The sequence below is a fragment of the Lactuca saligna genome, chromosome 4, assembly GCF_052625555.1.
Source record: "Lactuca saligna cultivar CGN05327 chromosome 4, ASM5262555v1, whole genome shotgun sequence".
Taxonomy (NCBI): domain Eukaryota; kingdom Viridiplantae; phylum Streptophyta; class Magnoliopsida; order Asterales; family Asteraceae; genus Lactuca; species Lactuca saligna.
In genome coordinates, this window is record NC_136420.1 from 212,153,747 (window position 1) to 212,174,228 (window position 20,482).

Below are 20,482 nucleotides of genomic sequence, written 5' to 3' on the forward strand. Positions count from 1 at the left end.
CCGGATCTGCTCGCAAGGACTCTCGGGTCCATGCATTACCTCTCCTCAGCAAATGAGGGTCCGCCACCACCTCCTATGCAACAGCTCAAAGGGCGGCATACCAATGCACTAATGATGGCTGTTGATATGGGACAACTCAACCAAGGATAAATATGTACCGCTGCTTCCTCCAAAATCTAATACACATGCCCGAAGCATGTCTTCGAGCGTCTAAATCGTTCACTCTCTCTGAAGTGTCCTTAGATGTCATCAGGATAATCTCCTTTCTCATATTCCTCTTCAAGACTGAGTACCAGATCAGCTTTTGGCTCCACAGCTGAGCCCCTAACGTCACCCGTATCATGATCCAAGTGTCCCACTAACTTCCTCCCCGTGACCACTATCCCGGCCCAGTGACACGCAAGTCACGAAATCCTCTTTTCCTCATGCGAGAAAAATACAATCCAACCGAGGATCGTCTCAACTCAAATCTCTGGTTTCTGCTCCGCGTATTCCCTGCGTATCCCCCGCATCTCCTGACAGAGATGGAGACCCCCGTCTCGCCCCCGACTCAACATCCAAGCTCCAAGGACTCAATACCAGGGCTACTCAAACCCAACTCTTCCACATCATGCACTGCTCGAAAACATTCCAACATCGAAATTCTCTTGCCATCTAGTGAGTACTGCAACTCCACGTAGCATCACAACACCCTCTGAGTAGGGAGTACTACGGCTCAAATATCCATCACAGACTCTGGAGGCAATCAACATAACAAATGCTCATCTTTGCGAAAATCCACTCTCTCAAATAATCTCCCTGGATGCCCATACTCGAAGGGCTCCCACTAGATTCACAGATACTTGATATGCCACACGTCGATTCAATTCAGGATTCACAAGTAACTCCGAAATGAAGATATCATACCCGGATATCTCAAAATACCCCAACAAACATCACAAGATCCTGCGATAACCACTGATCTCCTGCCCCAAGCATCATATAGACACAATAATACATCTCCTCTGAACCCCATAATTAGATCTACATTTTTCCCCCATTACAACTTCGGTGCATATAATTTCTCGATTGGAATACGAGAAAACGCTGACGCTACGAAATATGCTGATAATTCTCCGAAACTCTTTTTCCCGACGCTCAAGATCCAAACAAGGATACGCATACCGACCCCGGGAGTTGGCCGCCTAGTCATTCTCTATCTACTTGCAACAACACCAATCACCTGTCATGGATATATTCGTCCTCCTCCTCAAGTACTTCCCGCATTAACTCACTTTGACCCCTTTCCTCGATCACCGACATCTCTAGTCTCATGATTTCTTATAGCATATCTCTATACTCCACTTATAACTACTCTTGACAAATCTTTGCTTTACATACTGCACCCGGTTCTCCCCCACTTAGGGTTCGAACCATTACCAATTAGCACACAACCAACCCACGACTAATTTTCCACCAGCGAAATCGTACCTGTCCCCGGAAAGTGCTACACCACGCCCGATAATTCCCTTTTAAGGAACTCAATCAACCCCCTATACTCTGAACCTCTGATGAACTCCTCAAGAACCTCTCATCACGACTGCCTCTAATCGTTCCAAATCTCATACCAATCCAACACTAAGCATCTCAACTGCTCAATAACATCCCTATCTCATAGACTGCACCGCAAAATCATCGTTCCTCTCACCTCAACTCATCAACCAATGTTCCAACACCGGAATTTTCCCAAGGACAGGGACCCACTCCCAACATAGACGAAAACTCCCTGCACTGCAAAACTCAACTGAACTCCCCACTACTACCACTATAACACAACCTACTATTCTCAATTAGGTGTGGTGTGGTCCTCGACTACCTCAGTCCCAACTGACTGTCTGCTCCCGATAAGTCACTGCCTCGCGGCACACCTGCCACCCGCTACTCTGGGGAAAATCATCATCGATACGACCTGTAGGGTGTACCCCCAAACCCAAAACTGAAACATCAGGCCTCCCGTGTCTTGCACACGAACAAAAATAGCACCACCCACCTAGAAGATGACCTCTCCTCTATCGACTGATTGCTCAACTTAGACCGAAATTTTCTCCTTCCTTTAACTCCTTACCAAAATACTATGATAGGCACTCGCCTTTCCTCTCGAGGGACGCCTCTTCATACTCAATCATGGTCTGCAGGCCTAAAACCCATAGCGTCCGATCTCTACCTCATCGATCATGACCGGGTAATAAAATAATCACCAGCATCATTCACTACGAACCATGGTACTCATCCCATGACATCCCTTCTCAATCTGCTCCGGTGTATGGTACCCGAACCATAGTATCACTCCTCAATCTGCTCCGATGTATGGTACTCGAACCATAGCATCACTTCTCAATCTGCTCCGATGTATGGTACTCGAACCATAACATCACTCCTCAATCTGTTCCGATGTATGGTACTCGAACCATAACATCACTCCTCAATCTGCTCCGATGTATGGTACTCGAATCATAGCATCACTTCTCAATCTGCTCCGATGTATGGTACTTGAACCATAACATCACTCCTCAATCCGCTCCGATGTATGGTACTCGAACCATAACATCACTCCTCAATCTGCTCCGATGTATGGTACTCGAACCATAGCATCACTTCTCAATCTGCTCCGATGTATGATACTCGAACCATAAAATCACTCCTCAATCCGTTCCTTAGGACCTTCAGAATGCTCCCTGTAACAAGTATGGGTCCTCTGCTTTCAGTAGTACGGGCCCATACTACCTGCCACATCTACCCATACTTTCCACACGGACCATCCCAGAGCTCCTAAGTAGCTGCTCGACCTGCTCTTTCACCAATCTCATCGCACGTGCCCGCTCTCCAGCAAAATCCTCTACTTTACCAGCGCACTCATCTGGCTAGGTTTACTCCCTAGTCTCTTCCGTCGTCCTCCCACTTCTTTGCTATCAGCTGCTGAAGAGCTCCTAATGATGTCAGCCATCTACCTCTTGAATATCGTCATACTCACTTAGTAGCTGACTCCCATCATCGAGAGTTCCACAAAGCACAAAGCAAGCAGCATTCGAGCATCGAAGAATACATAGGACTCCTTATCTGTGATAACTCCACCTTCTCGGCTCATCCTCGGAAATACCCCTGAACTCTGTAACTCTACCCCTCGTGCGTTCTAACTGGATACTCTCACTCATCACATACTCAAAAGCATAACACACATATAACAACAAACCCTAGGCTAAGGCATCACAAATCAGGCCACTCTAGTCCTAAGATATGAAATACCTAGCCTGTCTCTAGCATGCAATAATATCTCATAAAGTGCATCATAGATATTTCATAACACAAAAGTAAGGGTATTTTGGGAAATCACCGTTTGGCTCTGGCTGATTGTACACACTGCTCTTTCTTGCTTTCTCTTTGAACTCTTATTCGCTTTTAGAAAACTATTTATTTGAAAACTTTTTCTTACTTCCTCAGTTTGAGTCCAGATTTACCCGAAGGCGCATCCGAATCCCTCAAACCAAGGCTCTGATACCAATTTGTAACACCGTAAATTTCAAGGCAAAATTTTCATTTAAAATAATCATTTTAATATTAAAACACTTGTTAAAAATGTCGTTCATAATTGAATTACAAAGCATAGTTTCATTTTCACTTGTATAGAAAACCAGGATCCTCCAAAATTTGACTCTTTCTCTAGTGTGTACAATCGAGTCGGTGCCATCCCGTGTTACTGAAAGAACCTGAAAACAACATATCACAAAACACTGTAAGCACGAAGCTTAGTGAGTTCCCCAATATACAACTTACGCATATACGCCTTTCCAGGCCCTGACCTTCCGGTCCACAACACAACCCGCCTTCCGGCCCTTAACATAATCGCCTTCCGGCCTGTATCATATTCGCCTTCCGGCCCATAACATATTCGCCTTCCGGCCCATAACATATTGCCTTCCGGCCCATAACACATTGCCTTCCGGCCCATAAAACATACACAACACATATAACAATTAACTTACCACATATAGCACATATATCACATATCATATCCGACCTTCCGGTCACGTAGCATATTGCCTTCCAACCCATACATATTGCCTTCCGGCCCATATAAACATACATAGCACGCATAGTAATTATCTTACCACATATAGCACGTATATCACATATCATATCCGACCTTCCGGTCACACTGTCAAACCCTTCCGGGTACAGTATAGTGAGAAGACTCACCTCGCGGATACTGAAAGTTAGCAACTCCTGAAATCCCTCGTACTTGATCCGCCGAGCTACAAGTTCCCTATAACATCATATATCTCTGGCGACTCGGCGAGTCTCGTCGTCCTCCAATCCTCTAAGGTTTCCCTTCTACTCGTCGAGTATCCTCCTTGACCCGACGAGTTACTCCTGGAAGAATCGCGGGGCCACCCCGACTCAACTCGCCGAGTCTGAGGAACAACTCGACGAGTCCTAGTTATTCTTCAAGCTACTCGCCGAGTCTGCTCATCTGACTCGGCGAGTCCATGCCATGCAGCCGCTCAAATTGCTCCCTAAGGTCGGAACTGCTCCGACCATTCATAGGTCTGGCCTTCCTAGACTGATCCATTATGTATGGTCCTCATTTCGGTGCTCATGCTACGCCCCAAGACTTATAATTCACATGTTGACCTAAGGCATAAGGATTTCAATCCAAAACCTTCACCAATTCCCGAGATGCACAGACATGGGGGTATTTTGGACCTCCAAGGGTCCTAATACAGGGTTACAATCGTTTGGGGAACAAGGGTAACATTCAATCTATCCATAAAAGGGTTCCATAAACGCTAATCCTCAAAATACATCACCATAGCAGAGTATACACGAATTCTTACCTGGATAATGTGTTCTCTATGTCCCCAATCCTCAGAATGTGACCCCCTTGCTGTTCCTTAGCCAAGCCCTTCTCTTCTTTGCACAACAACTCCTTCAAAATCACCAATGGCCTTTAATCTTGATCTAGATGCACACAATCGATTTAGAGTTCTTCTCAGAAGGCTAAAACGAACAATGACAGCCTATAAGTCCCCTTTATACGTCCCAAACCTAAACGGCTAGGGTTTTCGCTAAACAGCGCAGACTCGCCGAGTCCCTATCTGACTCGTCGAGTCCAGTCGCGAACCCGCGACCAGGTATGCGATCCTACTCGGTGAGTCTGGCTCCAACTCGCCGAGTCCCCCCCTTAAAACACCCCATAAATATAATTTCAACAATACTTGAGATTCCGGGCTGTTACAAATACAAGTGTTTGGAGGGACCCGGGTGGCGTTTAAGGACGGCAATTGAAGCGAGGGACTTGGGACTTGAGCTTACTCCCCATGAATAAACTTATACAAGAGTTTTTGGTCCAAAACACCCATTCCCCATGAGTTTACGGCCGTAAACTCATGGTGGGTGGTTTATGGTGCAAATTTAGGTCATAAATGGGTATGGACACATGGAAATGCTTGGATTAATTTTTCTTAAGGCTTGGATTGAATTAAAAACATCATTTACAATACATAAGGGAGTTTACAGCCTAGGCATGGGGTCTTTGGCCGTAAACTCTCAAATCTCCAAGATTTAGTGTTTTTAAGGTGTTAAAATCAATCACATGTGATTCTAAAAATTCCCACAAGCCTAGAAATGAGTTTAAGGCACCATTTGACACCTTATTATGAGTTTACAGCCATGAGACATGTTCTATGGCTGTAAACTCTAAAATGTGTGGTTTTGTTGTTTGTGAAGCCTTAAAACTATTTTTGGTTGGTCCTTTGATTTATTCCAAGGCTTTTGGTGGTGTTGGATGGCTTTCAAACACCCTAGATTTGGATTTGCACCATGTTTCATGGAGTTTATGGCCCAAGCACAAGCCTTGGCCATAAACTGATGTTAGTCCCCCAAAAATTGTGTTTCAAGTGTCCAAATGCAAAGATCTATGTTCTATAATTCATAACTAAGGCATATGAGTGATTTGGAAGGGTTTAAGGGCATGAAAACCCTAGATATATGAGTTTACAGCCCAGGAATGATCCTTGGCCGTAAACTCCTTCAAATGACTCAAAATCCAAGTTTAAAATGTTATAAGTCCAATTCATAAAGCCATCTAGCCATATCTAAGGTCCAATTGTGCTTAGGAAGGGTTTTTGAGCTCCAAAACCCATGATATATGAGTTTACGGCCTAGGATGGTTCCATGGCCATAAACTCATGATTATGGTCATATTTCATGATTTGAACTCGAATTTGAAGGCTAGGAATGTTACATAACAAGCTAAAGGAAGTACCTCAAAGATTTGGAGCTTAAAATTGATGATTTGGACCTTTAAACTTGGATTTAGGAGAGAGGTTAGAGAAAGAGTAGAGAGAGAGGGAAAAAGCTTCAAATGAAAGGTTTAACACATTTATATAGTTCCCAAAACTTGGACGCGGTGGAATTCTACCCGATACCGGCATTAAACGGGGCTTTCGGTCGCACCCGATTAAGTTACCGTGACCCGGCGGGAATGTTTCTAACTTTTTGAAATAAATACTCTTGGGTTAATTTCATGAGTTCCTAAGGGATTTGAACACTCATTAAATTATAATAACATATAAATTTAAAAAATTAACCCGAAGCATGAACGAAACGAATCGATTGACGGCGAAGTCTCACGGGTAGAACAAGTTTTTGACAATGGAAAACTTCGAGTTGTTACAGGGTATCTACTTGAAGAATGGGTACAACATCCAAATGCTCACCCAGAATGGTGTTAATAAGGTGGTAGCATTCGAGATGATCTGCCGAGCCAACATGTTGCTTCCCGATTACTTCGTCTTCAAGTACTTCTTCAAGTTTTGTTCCATTGACGACAAGTACACCTTTTTCGTATGAAGAAGGGGCATACTTTAGTTCATGACGATAAAACCCCCAAGAATTGGCAATATTGATGGTTGTGGGTTAATCATGATCTGATTGGCGGTGGGTAGTACCAGGAAAACAACTTCGGCAACGTCGCTCCTAAATTATTTCCCCACAACCAGGCCATCGTTGATCTCCTAAGAAGTGTTCAAGTTTTTCTAGAAGAATACTCTTAGGTATTGCTTGCTGGCGTGGGTATGAGTCCTTCCTGGAGGCGTCGAGGAAAATTGCCCATTTCTATACTGTCGTTGATGGTGAGTGGTTCTACTATTCTCCTTTTTCCATTCCTACCCCCCTTTTTAGAGGGAAGGTAGCATACTTTTCTACTTAAGTGTTTGCACTCCCGACTAGTCCTTACTTTGACATGTGTTGAATCCATGTTGTTGATGGGCGAGGTTTTGCATAAGCGATACTAGGGGAAATTGGAGCACCAAGAAACTAATATGGTTGAGGTACTTCCCTCACCCCACTGGTCTGATCGGCTTGCCTTGACTATTACTCCAGTACCGCTGGTGGTGGAGGGATCTTCGCCGTATGTTGGAGGGTCACCTTTGGCTACCCATCCCATCTCTAAAGTTGCTCCTCCTTCTGATGCCTGCTCTGTTCATACGTAAGTGGTTGAGGATAGCAAGGATGGCGTTATCTCAGATGCTCGGTGGTCCATTGTTAAAATGGAAGCCGTCTTGGCTATGAGACAAACCATTACCGATGCTTTTAGCATTGGGAGGCGGGTCCAATCAAGACGTAATTTCACTCATCTATTGAACTCGATATATTGTACGTTATAAGCACTTGTTGTGATCCCCGATGATGACGCGCAATAGTCCGAGGGGGATCCAGGGGCAATTAAGTGGCCCATAGTTCACGTTCAATATGTTTCCCAGTATCCTCCTAGTCTTTCTCTCCTTGGAGGCTCTCGGGGTGCTAAGCTGCACCAAACCCCATCACACGAAGGAGTTCCCAGGGCAAAGGTTGTTACAAATATGTTTGTTCCTGGCTGGAATATGAAAAATGAATCTTGACTGTCTTTTTGTACCAACATTGTGGAATTTTATCTCCATGCATTCCCACCTGCCACTGTTGCTGACATGGAGGCTATGGGTAGTCGTGCCTTATCCCATAATATACCTTACACTGCCACCCAGTACATGTTCTACCTTGTTGCTAGTGCTCGTCGAGTTCAACTGCTCAACGATATGGAGGCTTCCCATTCAGGTTGTGCTGCCCAGGAATCCAACCCGAGGTGTTAGATTGTTGAGATTGAAAATGATGTTCATGACTTTGAGTAGAAATGTGCTCTTCTTGCGTCAGAGAAGGTTACTGTGGAAGAGGTTCGATCCGCCCGGGAGGCGAAGGTGGATTACCTGGCCCAGGTCAATGAAGGGCTCATGATTCAGAACGAGATCTTGGAATGGGATGTATATGACCATTATAAGCTAATTGTGGATGCTCATGCTGAGGCAGATGCCGCCCAACATGATCGGGATTGGCTTTTACGTTAGGGTGTCATACGTATTATGGACAAGTTGATTGAACATCTAGAGTTTACTGGCATTGTGAGCCAGATCATGCATGCGATGTTTGTTTATGGGGAGGAGTCCGGGCATAGTGGATTGTAAGCTGAGGTGGACTTCGGTTCCTATGACCCTAATGTTGGATTAGTGTCTAAGTTCATAACTATATTTGGTATGTACTTGATCCGGTTGTGCATGGTCCTTCTGGGTTGCCTTCACCAAAGCAACTTGACTGGAGGAATAATAGAGAAAGAGGTTATTATGGTTTATTAATATATTATAAGACTAATGTATTAAATAAGAAATCATATTTGTTTAATTAACATTTGTCAAGAATTAATCAAGAATTAATTTTGTGATAAAAAAGAAGTTAGTTGAACTAAGGGGACTGAATTGTAATTATGTGATAGTTACAAGGTTGGGTAATGAAACCCTAAATGATAGGGTGGACGAATTCTAAGGATAAGTCCTTAAGAATTCATCAATAATGGGATTCTAGAATTATTTTATGGGCTGCTTGGTGGCTAAGTAACTATATAAGGATAATGATTGAAACCCTACTTCCTACACCTATATAAGAACCCCTTGGGAATGAGAATTCGACTATACCTAACCCTAGAAGTCTTAGAGTCGAATTTCTCCTCTCCCACTCTCTCTTGTTTCATCCAATTGCTTTTGGTGTTTGTGATTCATTAGAGGCAAAACATTTTAGGTGCTAAAGTTCTCAAGGCTTCAAGATCCACAATCAACAATAAGGTAATCATCTAGCTCTGTTTTCTTATGTGAATTTTGAATCAAGTATCCTAGATCTAGGGTTTGTAAGTCTTGGATGAATTGCATGTACAATAGAGAAACCTACATCCAAGCTTTAGGGTTTGCATGAACACATAGGATGTTATTTTGTGTAAAACTCATCAGTGGTATCAGAGACATGATTGGTTTCTTTTGTATTGATGCATTGCTTGTTAATCCTTTCTGAAAATCATTTTTTTCTACCTTCTGCCCGACCTGACTCGACGACTCACTATCTGGACTCGGCGAGTCAGTCCAACTCGATGAGTCTAGTTAGTGACTCGGTGAGTCAGAGCGTTTGGCAGAGGAATTTTTGGGATTTCTTGCTGTTTTTCTTAAGGATAATTGCCTAAATCGTTTTTAACTAATAAAATCCGAATTTTATTGTTAGTTTATGATTATCCTTGCCAAAACAAAAGATAATTACCAATTGTTTGAATAATAAATTCCTTATTTGATAATATTTGATTATTTGAATTAATTGTTGAATTATCTTGTAAATAAAATGGATTAGGTCAAATTTAGATAACCATTAAATTAAATGTGTAATTTTAAATTATTTTCTATTTGATCCTATGTGTTTTGAAAAGTTCAAAACTTGTCCTTAAGTTTTGAAATTTAAATTTTTTGCTTAAAAGTTTCATTTGAATTATTTAAATTTCATACCCTAGAATTTTACAAGTTTAAAATTCACCCTATGTCATTATATTATTACAAGATTAATATATATATATATATATATATATATATATATATATATATATATATATATATATATATATATATATATATATATATAAACTTAAAATGCTAGTCTTACTGTTAGTAGGCCTCATTCACAAAGCCGATCTATAAGGGGGTATAAGGTTATGGCCTATAAAATGGTCGTTTAATGGGTGTCCACACTCACCCACCGCTTACTTGATTGGTGGAGGGTCGTTAGCCGAACGGGTAGGATATGGCAACCATTTCCTCATTAATAAGTATAATGAATTATAAAAGTAACTAACTATTTTTCCAAAATTCCCAATCTTAGCTACTTTAGGCAAAAGTGAAATTGATGCAATTCCAAGAAATTACACTTTTTACCCTTGCTAAGACGTTAGTGGAGCGTGTGTGGTTAACCGACACACTAATTGGGATCTAAGCAAAGATGGAAAAGGGTGACTCATTGTTTGTCATAGTTCGATGGAGCGTGTGTGGATAGCCGGCACATCGAATAGGTACGAAACGACCCAAAAATACAACCCAAAATTTTCGTTTTTCGATATAATCAAAACCATAATCAGAGTGTCATATAATAAAACCATACGTGATGTATTCCAACATGATAGAAAACACTGTGCGGAAACTGTATCATACTACGGCAAATCAAAACAAACTAAATCAATCCCAGGCTAAAAGCTAAAGCTGTGGTGTGTGCGATGCCGTCACCCCGAGCTCTTCCCTTTGCTTGCGGAAGTACCTGAAACCAAAACTGAAACTGTAAGCACGAAGCTTAGTGAGCTCCCCCAAACTACCACATACCATACAATAACATATAAACACATATTGGGCCTTGCCCACTGCATAGGGCCGAAGCCCGGGAACTGCATCGGACCGAAGTCCGGAACTGACCGGGACTTTGTCCCCTGCATCGGACCGGAGTCCGGAACTAACTGCATCGGACCGAAGTCCGGAACTGACTGGGACCTTGTCCCCTGCATCGGACCGAAGTCCGGAACTAACTGCATCGGACCGAAGTCCGGAACTGACTGGGACCTTGTCCCCTGCATCGGACCGAAGTCCGGAACTAACTGCATCGGACTGAAGTCCGGAACTGACTGACTGAACATGGCATAGCATAACACATCAACTAGCATAACACATATACGACATGCTACATCGGGCCGTAGCCCGGAACACATAATACTTAACGCATAAAACATAGCACACAAATCCTGTTCGAGCCACGAAGGCATCGAACATACTAACTACTGCATCAGACCTAAATCCGGAAACTACTGCTAACTGAACGGGCCGGCATTGTGGCCTTAGACCCGTTCCTACTGGAAGGAAACTCACCTCGTAAGCTGGCTGCTGAGTGTGTGGCTCGGGAAGCTAACGGCTGCTGCTCCTGAATCTCCTCGGCTACAAGTCCATAAACACACTCAATCAAATACTAAACACTGCACTTGGGGTAAAATGACTCTTTTACCCTTGGTCAAAGTTACTCTCATTTGGACTGACTCGCCGAGTTGGGCCACCCAACTCGCCGAGTCCTACTCTCACTTTTCACTCTTACTCGCTGCTACTCGTCGAGTCTGGCATCGACTCGACGAGTACCCTCTTGATCCAAGAACTCAGACAATCTTCATCCGACTCACCGAGCCGGATGAACAAACTCGACGAGTTGTTCTTGATCTTAAGGAGATTGCCTTGGACTCGCCGAGTTGATGAACAACTCGCCGAGTCCCTCCATCACTGAGTTTACCCTCAACTCGCTGAGGCCACTCTCTAGCTCACTGGGTTCACTCGACACTGGTAAAAATGAAGGAATCGGGAACTCGCGACCCAACTCGCCGAGTCGTTCTTCCCGACTCGCCGAGTTGCCACCATGCAACTGATTTTTACTCGATTTTGTTTGAATCCAACCCATACAATTGATAGATCTGGGTCCAATAAGCTGATTTACCACGTAAAGTTTCCAACTTTACGTGTACAACCTCATGAATAAGGGAAATAAGGCTAAAAGATGCATAAAATGGGTAGATCTATGGTTAATATGCAAAGTAACTCCAAAAAGACAGTAGATCTGGGCTCTACAACACCCCCTCATTCATATCCAAAGATATTTCAACTTATTAAGACATTCATGCAAACATAAGGCTTGGAACAAGCATCAACTAGCTCTTAGGAGAGCTCTAATGGAAGTTTAAAGCATATATCAAGAAGGGAACTCCGAAAATACCTCAATTAACTCAGATTTGACCTTGGATCCTTGCACTACAACTCTTCTCCTTGCTTCTTTCTCCTTCTCCTTCTTCACACCTTCACAAAATGGCACCAAAACACTTATAAGCTCTCAAGGGAGGATTAGGGTTCTCTCACTGTGTTCTCAGGGTGAGGGAGGCGAGAATGGGGGCTATAAGGTGGTTTAAATAGTGGGCAACCCAGGGATTTAGGGTTTCACCCAGACGGATGGACTCGCCGAGTCAGGGATATGGACTCGCCGAGTCCCCGACTCACGCGTGCTCGAAGTCGCGACCCTACTCGGCGAGTCAGGCTAGAACTCGCCGAGTCCCTCTTGAAAACTTACAACAATTACCAATGAATTAACGTACCGGGAACGGGTCGTTACAATTCTCCCCCACTTGTTTCAGACTTCGTCCTCGAAGTCTGCTACGACTGGATCTGCAAAAATTTCCGGGTAGTGCGCTCTCATCTCCTCCTCAGCCTCCCACGTCCATTCAGAGCCCTTCCGGTGCTGCCACTGCACCTTTACTAGCTGAATTACCTTGTTCCTCAAGGTCTTGATCTTCCGTTCCAGAATCGCGACCGGCCTCTCAATATAATTCAGGCCGCTATCAACCTGGATATCCTCTAAGGGAACGACTGCCGTCTCATCCACCAAACACTTCCTTAACTGCGACACGTGGAAGGTGTTGTGTATCTGACTAAGCTCCTCAGGAAGATCTAACCGATAAACAACCCGACCCACCCGGGCCAAAACCCTGAAAGGACCAATAAATCTGGGGCCCAACTTGCCCCTCTTCCGGAACCTGATGACACCTTTCCAAGGTGAGACTTTCAGAGGAACCATATCTCCCACTTGGAACTCCAAGTCCGAACGCCTCCTGTCGGCGTAGCTCTTCTGTCGACTCTGCGCAGTCTGCAGCCTACTACGGACCTGCTGGATCAACTCCGTCGTCTTGAGCACCACTTCGGTGCTCCCTATGACTCGCTGACCGACCTCGCCCCAACAAATCGGGGTCCTGCACTTCCTGCCATACAGCATCTCAAAAGGAGGTCGATCAATACTCGCATGATAACTGTTGTTATACGAGAATTCCGCTAACGGAAGATACGTATCCCAACTGCCCCCAAAATCTAGAACACATGCCCTAAGCATGTCCTCAAGAGTCTGAATCGTCCTCTCGCTCTGCCCGTCTGACTGTGGATGAAAAGCAGTACTGAAATGGAGACGAGTACCCATCTCGTCGTGGAACCGCTTCCAGAATCTGGACGTGAATCGAACATCTCGGTCCGACACCACCGATACCGGCACCCCATGACGTGCCACAATCTCCCGCACATAGATATCGGCTAACTTTTCCGCCGATATACTCTCCTGAATCGGAATAAAATGGGCACTCTTCGTCAACCGATCCACTACTACCCATATCGAGTCCACTCCACGTGCGGTCCTGGGGAGTTTGGTGACAAAATCCATGGTGATATCCTCCCATTTCCACACGGGAATGTCTAACGGCTGCATCTTGCCGTGAGGTCTCTGGTGCTCCGCCTTGACCTTCCGGCAGGTCAAACATCTCTCAACATACCAAGCGACGTCCCGCTTCATGCAGGGCCACCAATAATCAGGTCGAAGATCTCGATACATCTTCGTCGCTCCCGGGTGGATGGAAAATCGAGACTTATGAGCCTCGTCCATCAATACTTGCCGTACCCGGCCCCAGTACGGTACCCACACCCTACCATGAAGCATCAACAAACCCCGACTGTCGTAATCAAATGAAGCTACTCGGCCCACTATCCTCTCACACTTCTGTCTCTCCTCCTTGAGGCCCTCCATCTGAGCCTCCTTGATCCGCTCCAACAACGGAGTGATCACTGTCATCCTCATACACAGATCTCTAATAGGGGCCGTCGACACCTTGCGGCTCAGGGCGTCGGCCACCACATTGGCCTTCCCTGGATGATAAAGGATCTCACAGTCATAGTCCTTCAGCACGTCTAACCATCTCCTCTGCCTCATGTTCAAACTCGGTTGATCCATAAGATATCGCAAACTCTTGTGATCCGTGTATATAGTACAGCGGACCCCATAAAGGTAATGTCTCCAAATCTTGAGGGCAAATACAACTGCCCCCAGCTCCAAGTCGTGGGTAGGATAATTAGCCTCGTGACGCTTCAACTGTCTCAAGGCATAAGCTACCACATGGCCTCGCTACATCAATACTGCTCCCATACCTGTGATCGAAGCATCACAATAGACTACAAAATCCTCTACTCCCTCTGGCAAGGTAAGGATCGGAGCCTCGCACAATCTCTGCCTGAGAGTCTCGAACGCCGCCTGCTGCTCAGGCCCCCAACGAAAAACCACCGACTTCTTGGTTAGCCGGGTGAGCGGCACTGCTATCTTGGAGAAGTCCTGAATAAATCTCCGATAATACCCCGCCAACCCTAGGAAGCTCCGAATCTCAGATGGAGACCTCGGGACCTCCCACTGCATCACGGCCTCAATCTTGGCCGGATCTACCAAAATACCCTTCTGGTTGACGAGATGACCAAGAAACTGCACCTCGCACAACCAGAACTCACACTTGGAGAACTTTGTGAAAAGTCTCTCCCTCCTCAAAGTCTCCAACACCTCCCGCAGGTGCTCCTCGTGCTGCCCCTGTGTCTTGGAATACACCAAGATGTCATCTATAAACACTATCACCGACCGATCCAGCATCGGCCTGCACACGCGGTTCATGAGATCCATGAACGCGGCTGGGGCATTGGTGAGCCCAAATGGCATCACCACGAACTCATAATGGCCATACCGGGTCCTGAAAGCAGTCTTCTGTACATCCTCATCTCTAACCCTCATCTGATGATAACCGGAGCGTAGATCGATCTTGGAGAACCAAGACGCTCCCTGAAGCTGATCAAACAAGTCATCAATCCTCGGAAGTGGGTAACGGTTCTTCACCGTTACTTTGTTCAACTCCCGATAATCAATGCACATACGATGCGACCCATCCTTCTTCCTCACAAATAAGATCGGCGCTCCCCAAGGCGAACTGCTCGGCCGAATGAAACCCTTGTCTAACAGATCCTGAAGCTGTGTAGACAACTCCTGCATCTCAGGGGGAGCAAGCCGATACGGTGCTTTGGCTATCGGAGCCGCACTAGGAACTAGGTCGATCCTGAACTCAACCTGCCTCTCTGGAGGTATCCCCGGCAAATCCTCGGGAAACACATCCAGGTAGCCACGAACAATAGGAACATCATCAATCGTCGTCTTGCCCTTCTCCCGGGCATCCAAGACGTAAGCTACAAAACCGGTGCAACCCTGCTGAACATAGCGCCTCGCCCTTGCGGCGGAACAAAATATCGGTCCTCGCTGGGGCCTCTCGCCCTGAATCACTATCTCTCCCCCACTGGGAGTGCGAACCCTCACTAGCTGAAGCTCACAATCAATCACCGCCCCATTGGGGCTCAGCCAATCCATGCCCACAATAACTTTATTCCCTCGCAGGGGAATAGGAACCAGGTCCACTGAAAACTGCTCATCAAATATCTGAAGGGAACACCCTCTATGTACTCTGCCGACCCTCACGGTCCTATCATCTGCTATCTCAACCTCTAATGGACAATCCAGCTCCCCTGGAGCTCTGCTAAATCTCTTGCTAAGCGCAAGCGATACAAATGATCGGGTAGCCCCCGAATCGAACAATACCAAAGCAGAGATGCCGTTCACAGAGAACGACCCTAAATAGAACATACCCACATAAGTAATACTCAACCGATATAATAACAATTAAAGATGAAGGAAAGATTCATACCCGTCACCACATCAGGAGTCGCTCGCGCCTCCTCTGCTGTCATCTGAAATGCCCTGCTCTTCGCCACTGGCGCATCAGCTCGGCCCTGCCGGCCATCCGTAATCCTCAAGGTGGCAGGGGCAGGTGCAACCACCTTCCCTGCTGCAGCTAAACTGGGACACTGGGACCTTTTATGTCCCCTCTGATTGCACTGAAAGCAAATCAGATCTGATGCTGTAACCGTAGTAGCAGGGGCCGTACAATCCCTACTCAAATGCCCAGTCCGACCGCACTTGTAGCAGCCGGAACTCCCTGCCTTGCACGCCCCCTCGTGCAATCTCCCACACTTGCCACACCGACCGTGGCTCTGCTGATTCCTAGACCTGTGATCTGAAACCTTGGGCTTTTTGCCCACACTGCCTGAACCCGAAACCGCCTCCGGTTTCCTCTTCTTCTCCATCTCGAGATCAATCTCCCTCTCTCTAGCTCTGGCAATCATGTCGTCCAGCGTTTTACAACTGGACCGGCTCACAAACATGCGGATGTCACTCCGCAACATCTCATGATAACGGGCCTTCTTCATCTCCTCATCGGCTACATACTGAGGAACAAGAAGGGCCCTCTCCCTGAACTTGGCGGTGATCTCCGCCACTGTCTCTGTAGTCTGGGTAAGGTCCTAAAACTCCCTAGCTAACTGCTGCACCTCAATGACTGGTGCAAACTCCGCCCTGAACCTGGTAGAGAAATCAGCCCAGGTCATGGCATCCAATGCCGCATCATCCCCGATGGCATGTCCGACCTCCTCCCACCAATCCCGTGCCCTGTCCTTCAGAAGACAGGACGCCAATCTGACCTTGTCCCCCTCGGGACACCTGCTAGTGCGGAAAGCGTTGGCCACATCCGCCAACCATCTGGTACTCGCTATGGGGTCCCGCGCCCCATGATAGTCTGGAGCTCCGCATGCCCTGAACTCCCTGAACGTAAGTGTGCACGACCCCATCACAGCCGCCATCTCAGCACGGAAAGTACTCAATCTCTCATCCATCAGCTCTAAAATACCCTCCTTGATCGAACCGAAGATCACAGGAGTCTGCTCCAGTATGATGCGGGTAACCTCAGAAGAAAGGAACTCTCTGGTCTGCTCATCCATCTGCCCGACCTCCGGGCCTGATCCCGATCCTGATCCCCCTCCGGCATTTGAGCTGCCAACTGCTGGTCTCGGACGCAAAACTACCATTCTGAAACATTTTATAACAACATCAGAACACTGGAATATCTCAAGGGATCATGATACTACTACTAGCTTCCTGGTCTTGTCTTGGCCTTCCTTGATTCGAGTACGGATCCTCTGCTTTCAGTAGTACGGGCCCATACTACCTTCCACATCTATCCGTACTTTCCTCAAGAACTGCCTTGACTCCACCAAGTCACTTCTACTACTGCCATTCTCTGCTACTCTCATCCTAGGCTTGCCCTAGGGAAACCTCAAGCTCAACACGACTGGTCCTCAGCTGCTGTAGGTCTCCTCATAATGCCAGCTAGCCACCACCTAAACACCATCACATGTGATGAGGATCAGATAATCCTTCAAGTAAAAGATCCGTCCCTACAACGGTTGGACTCAAACAAGAGCTGCGCAATAGGGCCAGTTCCAGCACTCTGGGATTATTCAAACCTGATTACATGTGGCGTGACGTGTTCACCTAATGGCTAACTCCCAGTACTCAGAACCCCACCAAGCACGAAGCAAGCAGCATTCGGATAAGGGAAACAGACTCAGGCAAAAGCTATTCTCATAACAAGAAACTGCACTAGCATAGGATGCTAAACTCATACTATCAGGCATAACCTAAACAGGCTATCCTACTGCTGTCTACTCAATTCTAGCATGCAATACTCATAAAGCTGTAACACATAAGCAGGCACATAAGGCATTCTCCTAGATCCTTAGCCCTATACTAGCATGTTGTTCTACTGAAACTGAAACTGAACAAATAACTTGTATGGGTAATTTGGGAGTACTTACTTGAGCTCGGCTGACCGCATGCACACACCTCTATCTTGTTAAAAACAATTCTTTCTTTCTAAGTGCTTTCAAAATTCTTTTTGTAAAACATTTTTATTTTACTAAAATCTTTTATTTCCCTTAGTTTGAGTTCAAATACACCCGGAAGTGTATCCGAATCCCTCAAACCAGGGCTCTGATACCAACTTGAAACGACCCAAAAATACAACCCAAAAATTTCATTTTTCGATATAATCAAAACCATAATCAGAGTGTCATATAATAAAACCATACGTGATGTATTCCAACATGATAGAAAACACTGTGCAGAAACTGTATCATACTACGGCAAATCAAAACAAACTAAATCAATCCCAGGCTAAAAGCTAAAGTTGTGGTGTGTGCGATGCCGTCACCCCGAGCTCTTCCCTTTGCTTGCGGAAATACCTGAAACCAAAACTGAAACTGTAAGCACGAAGCTTAGTGAGCTCCCCCAAACTACCACATACCATACAATAACATATAAACACATATTGGGCCTTGCCCACTGCATCGGGCCGAAGCCCGGGAACTACATCGGACCGAAGTCCGGAACTGACCGGGACCTTGTCCCCTGCATCGGACCGGAATCCGGAACTAACTGCATCGGACCGAAGTCTGGAACTGACTGGGACCTTGTCCCCTGCATCGGACCGAAGTCCAGAACTAACTGCATCGGACCGAAGTCCGGAACTGACTGGGACCTTGTCCCCTGCATCGGACCGAAGTCCGGAACTAACTGCATCGAACCGAAGTCTGGAACTGACTGGGACCTTGTCCCCTGCATCGGACCGAAGTCCAGAACTAACTGCATCGGACCGAAGTCCGGAACTAACTGACTGAACATGGCATAGCATAACACATCAACTAGCATAACACATATACGACATGCTACATCGGGCCGTAGCCCGGAACACATAATACTTAACGCATAAAACATAGCACACAAATCCTGTTCGAGCCACGAAGGCATCGAACATACTAACTACTGCATCGGACCTAAATCCGGAAACTACTGCTAACTGAACGGGCCGGCATTATGGCCTTAGACCCGTTCCTACTGGAAGGAAACTCACCTCGTAAGCTGGCTGCTGAGTGTGTGGCTCGCGAAGCTAACGGCTGCTGCTCCTGAATCTCCTCGGCTACAAGTCCATAAACACACTCAATCAAATACTAAACACTGCACTTGGGGTAAAATGACTCTTTTACCCTTGGTCAAAGTTACTCTCATTTGGACTGACTCGCCGAGTTGGGCCACCCAACTCGCCGAGTCCTACTCTCACTTTTCACTCTTACTCGCTGCTACTCGTCGAGTCTGGCATCGACTCGACGAGTACCCTCTTGATCCAAGAACTCAGACAATCTTCATCCGACTCGCCGAGCCGGATGAACAAACTCGACGAGTTGTTCTTGATCTTAAGGAGATTGCCTTGGACTCGCCGAGTTGATGAACAACTAGCCGAGTCCCTCCATCACTGAGTTTACCCTCAACTCGCTGAGTCCACTCTCTAGCTCACTGGGTTCACTCGACACTGGTAAAAATGAAGGAATCGGGAACTAGTGACCCAACTCGCCGAGTCGTTCTTCCCGACTCGCCGAGTTGCCACCATGCAACTGATTTTTACTCGATTTTGTTTGAATCCAACACATACAATTGATAGATCTGGGTCCAATAAGCTGATTTACCACGTAAAGTTTCCAACTTTACGTGTACAACCTCATGAATAAGGGAAATAAGGCTAAAAGATGCATAAAATGGGTAGATCTATGGTTAATATGCAAAGTAACTCCAAAAAGACAGTAGATCTGGGCTCTACAACACCCCCTCATTCAGATCCAAAGATATTTCGACTTATTAAGACATTCATGCAAACATAAGGCTTGGAACAAGCATCAACTAGCTCTTAGGAGAGCTCTAATGGAAGTTTAAAGCATATATCAAGAAGGGAACTCCGAAAATACCTCAATTAACTCAGATTTGCCCTTGGATCCTTGCACTACAACTCTTCTCCTTGCTTCTTTCTCCTTCTCCTTCTTCACACCTTCACAAAATGACACCAAAACACTTATAAGCTCTCAAGGGAGGATTAGGGTTCTCTCACTGTGTTCTCAGGGTGAGGGAGGCGAGAATGGGGGCTATAAGGTGGTTTAAATAGTGGGCAACCCGGGGATTTAGGGTTTCACCCAGACGGATAGACTCGCCGAGTCAGGGATATGGACTCGCCGAGTCCCCGGCTCATGCGTGCTCGAAGTCGCGACCCTACTCGGCGAGTCAGGCTAGAACTCGCCGAGTCCCTCTTGAAAACTTACAACAATTACCAATGAATTAACGTACCGGGAACGGGTCGTTACAAGGTAACTATAAAATGAGGGCACCATTTACATTTTCATGGTTATTCACACCACTTTGTGATCCTTGGCATCCCTATCACAAACTAGAGGGGCATATGCCATTGGAAAGTTCA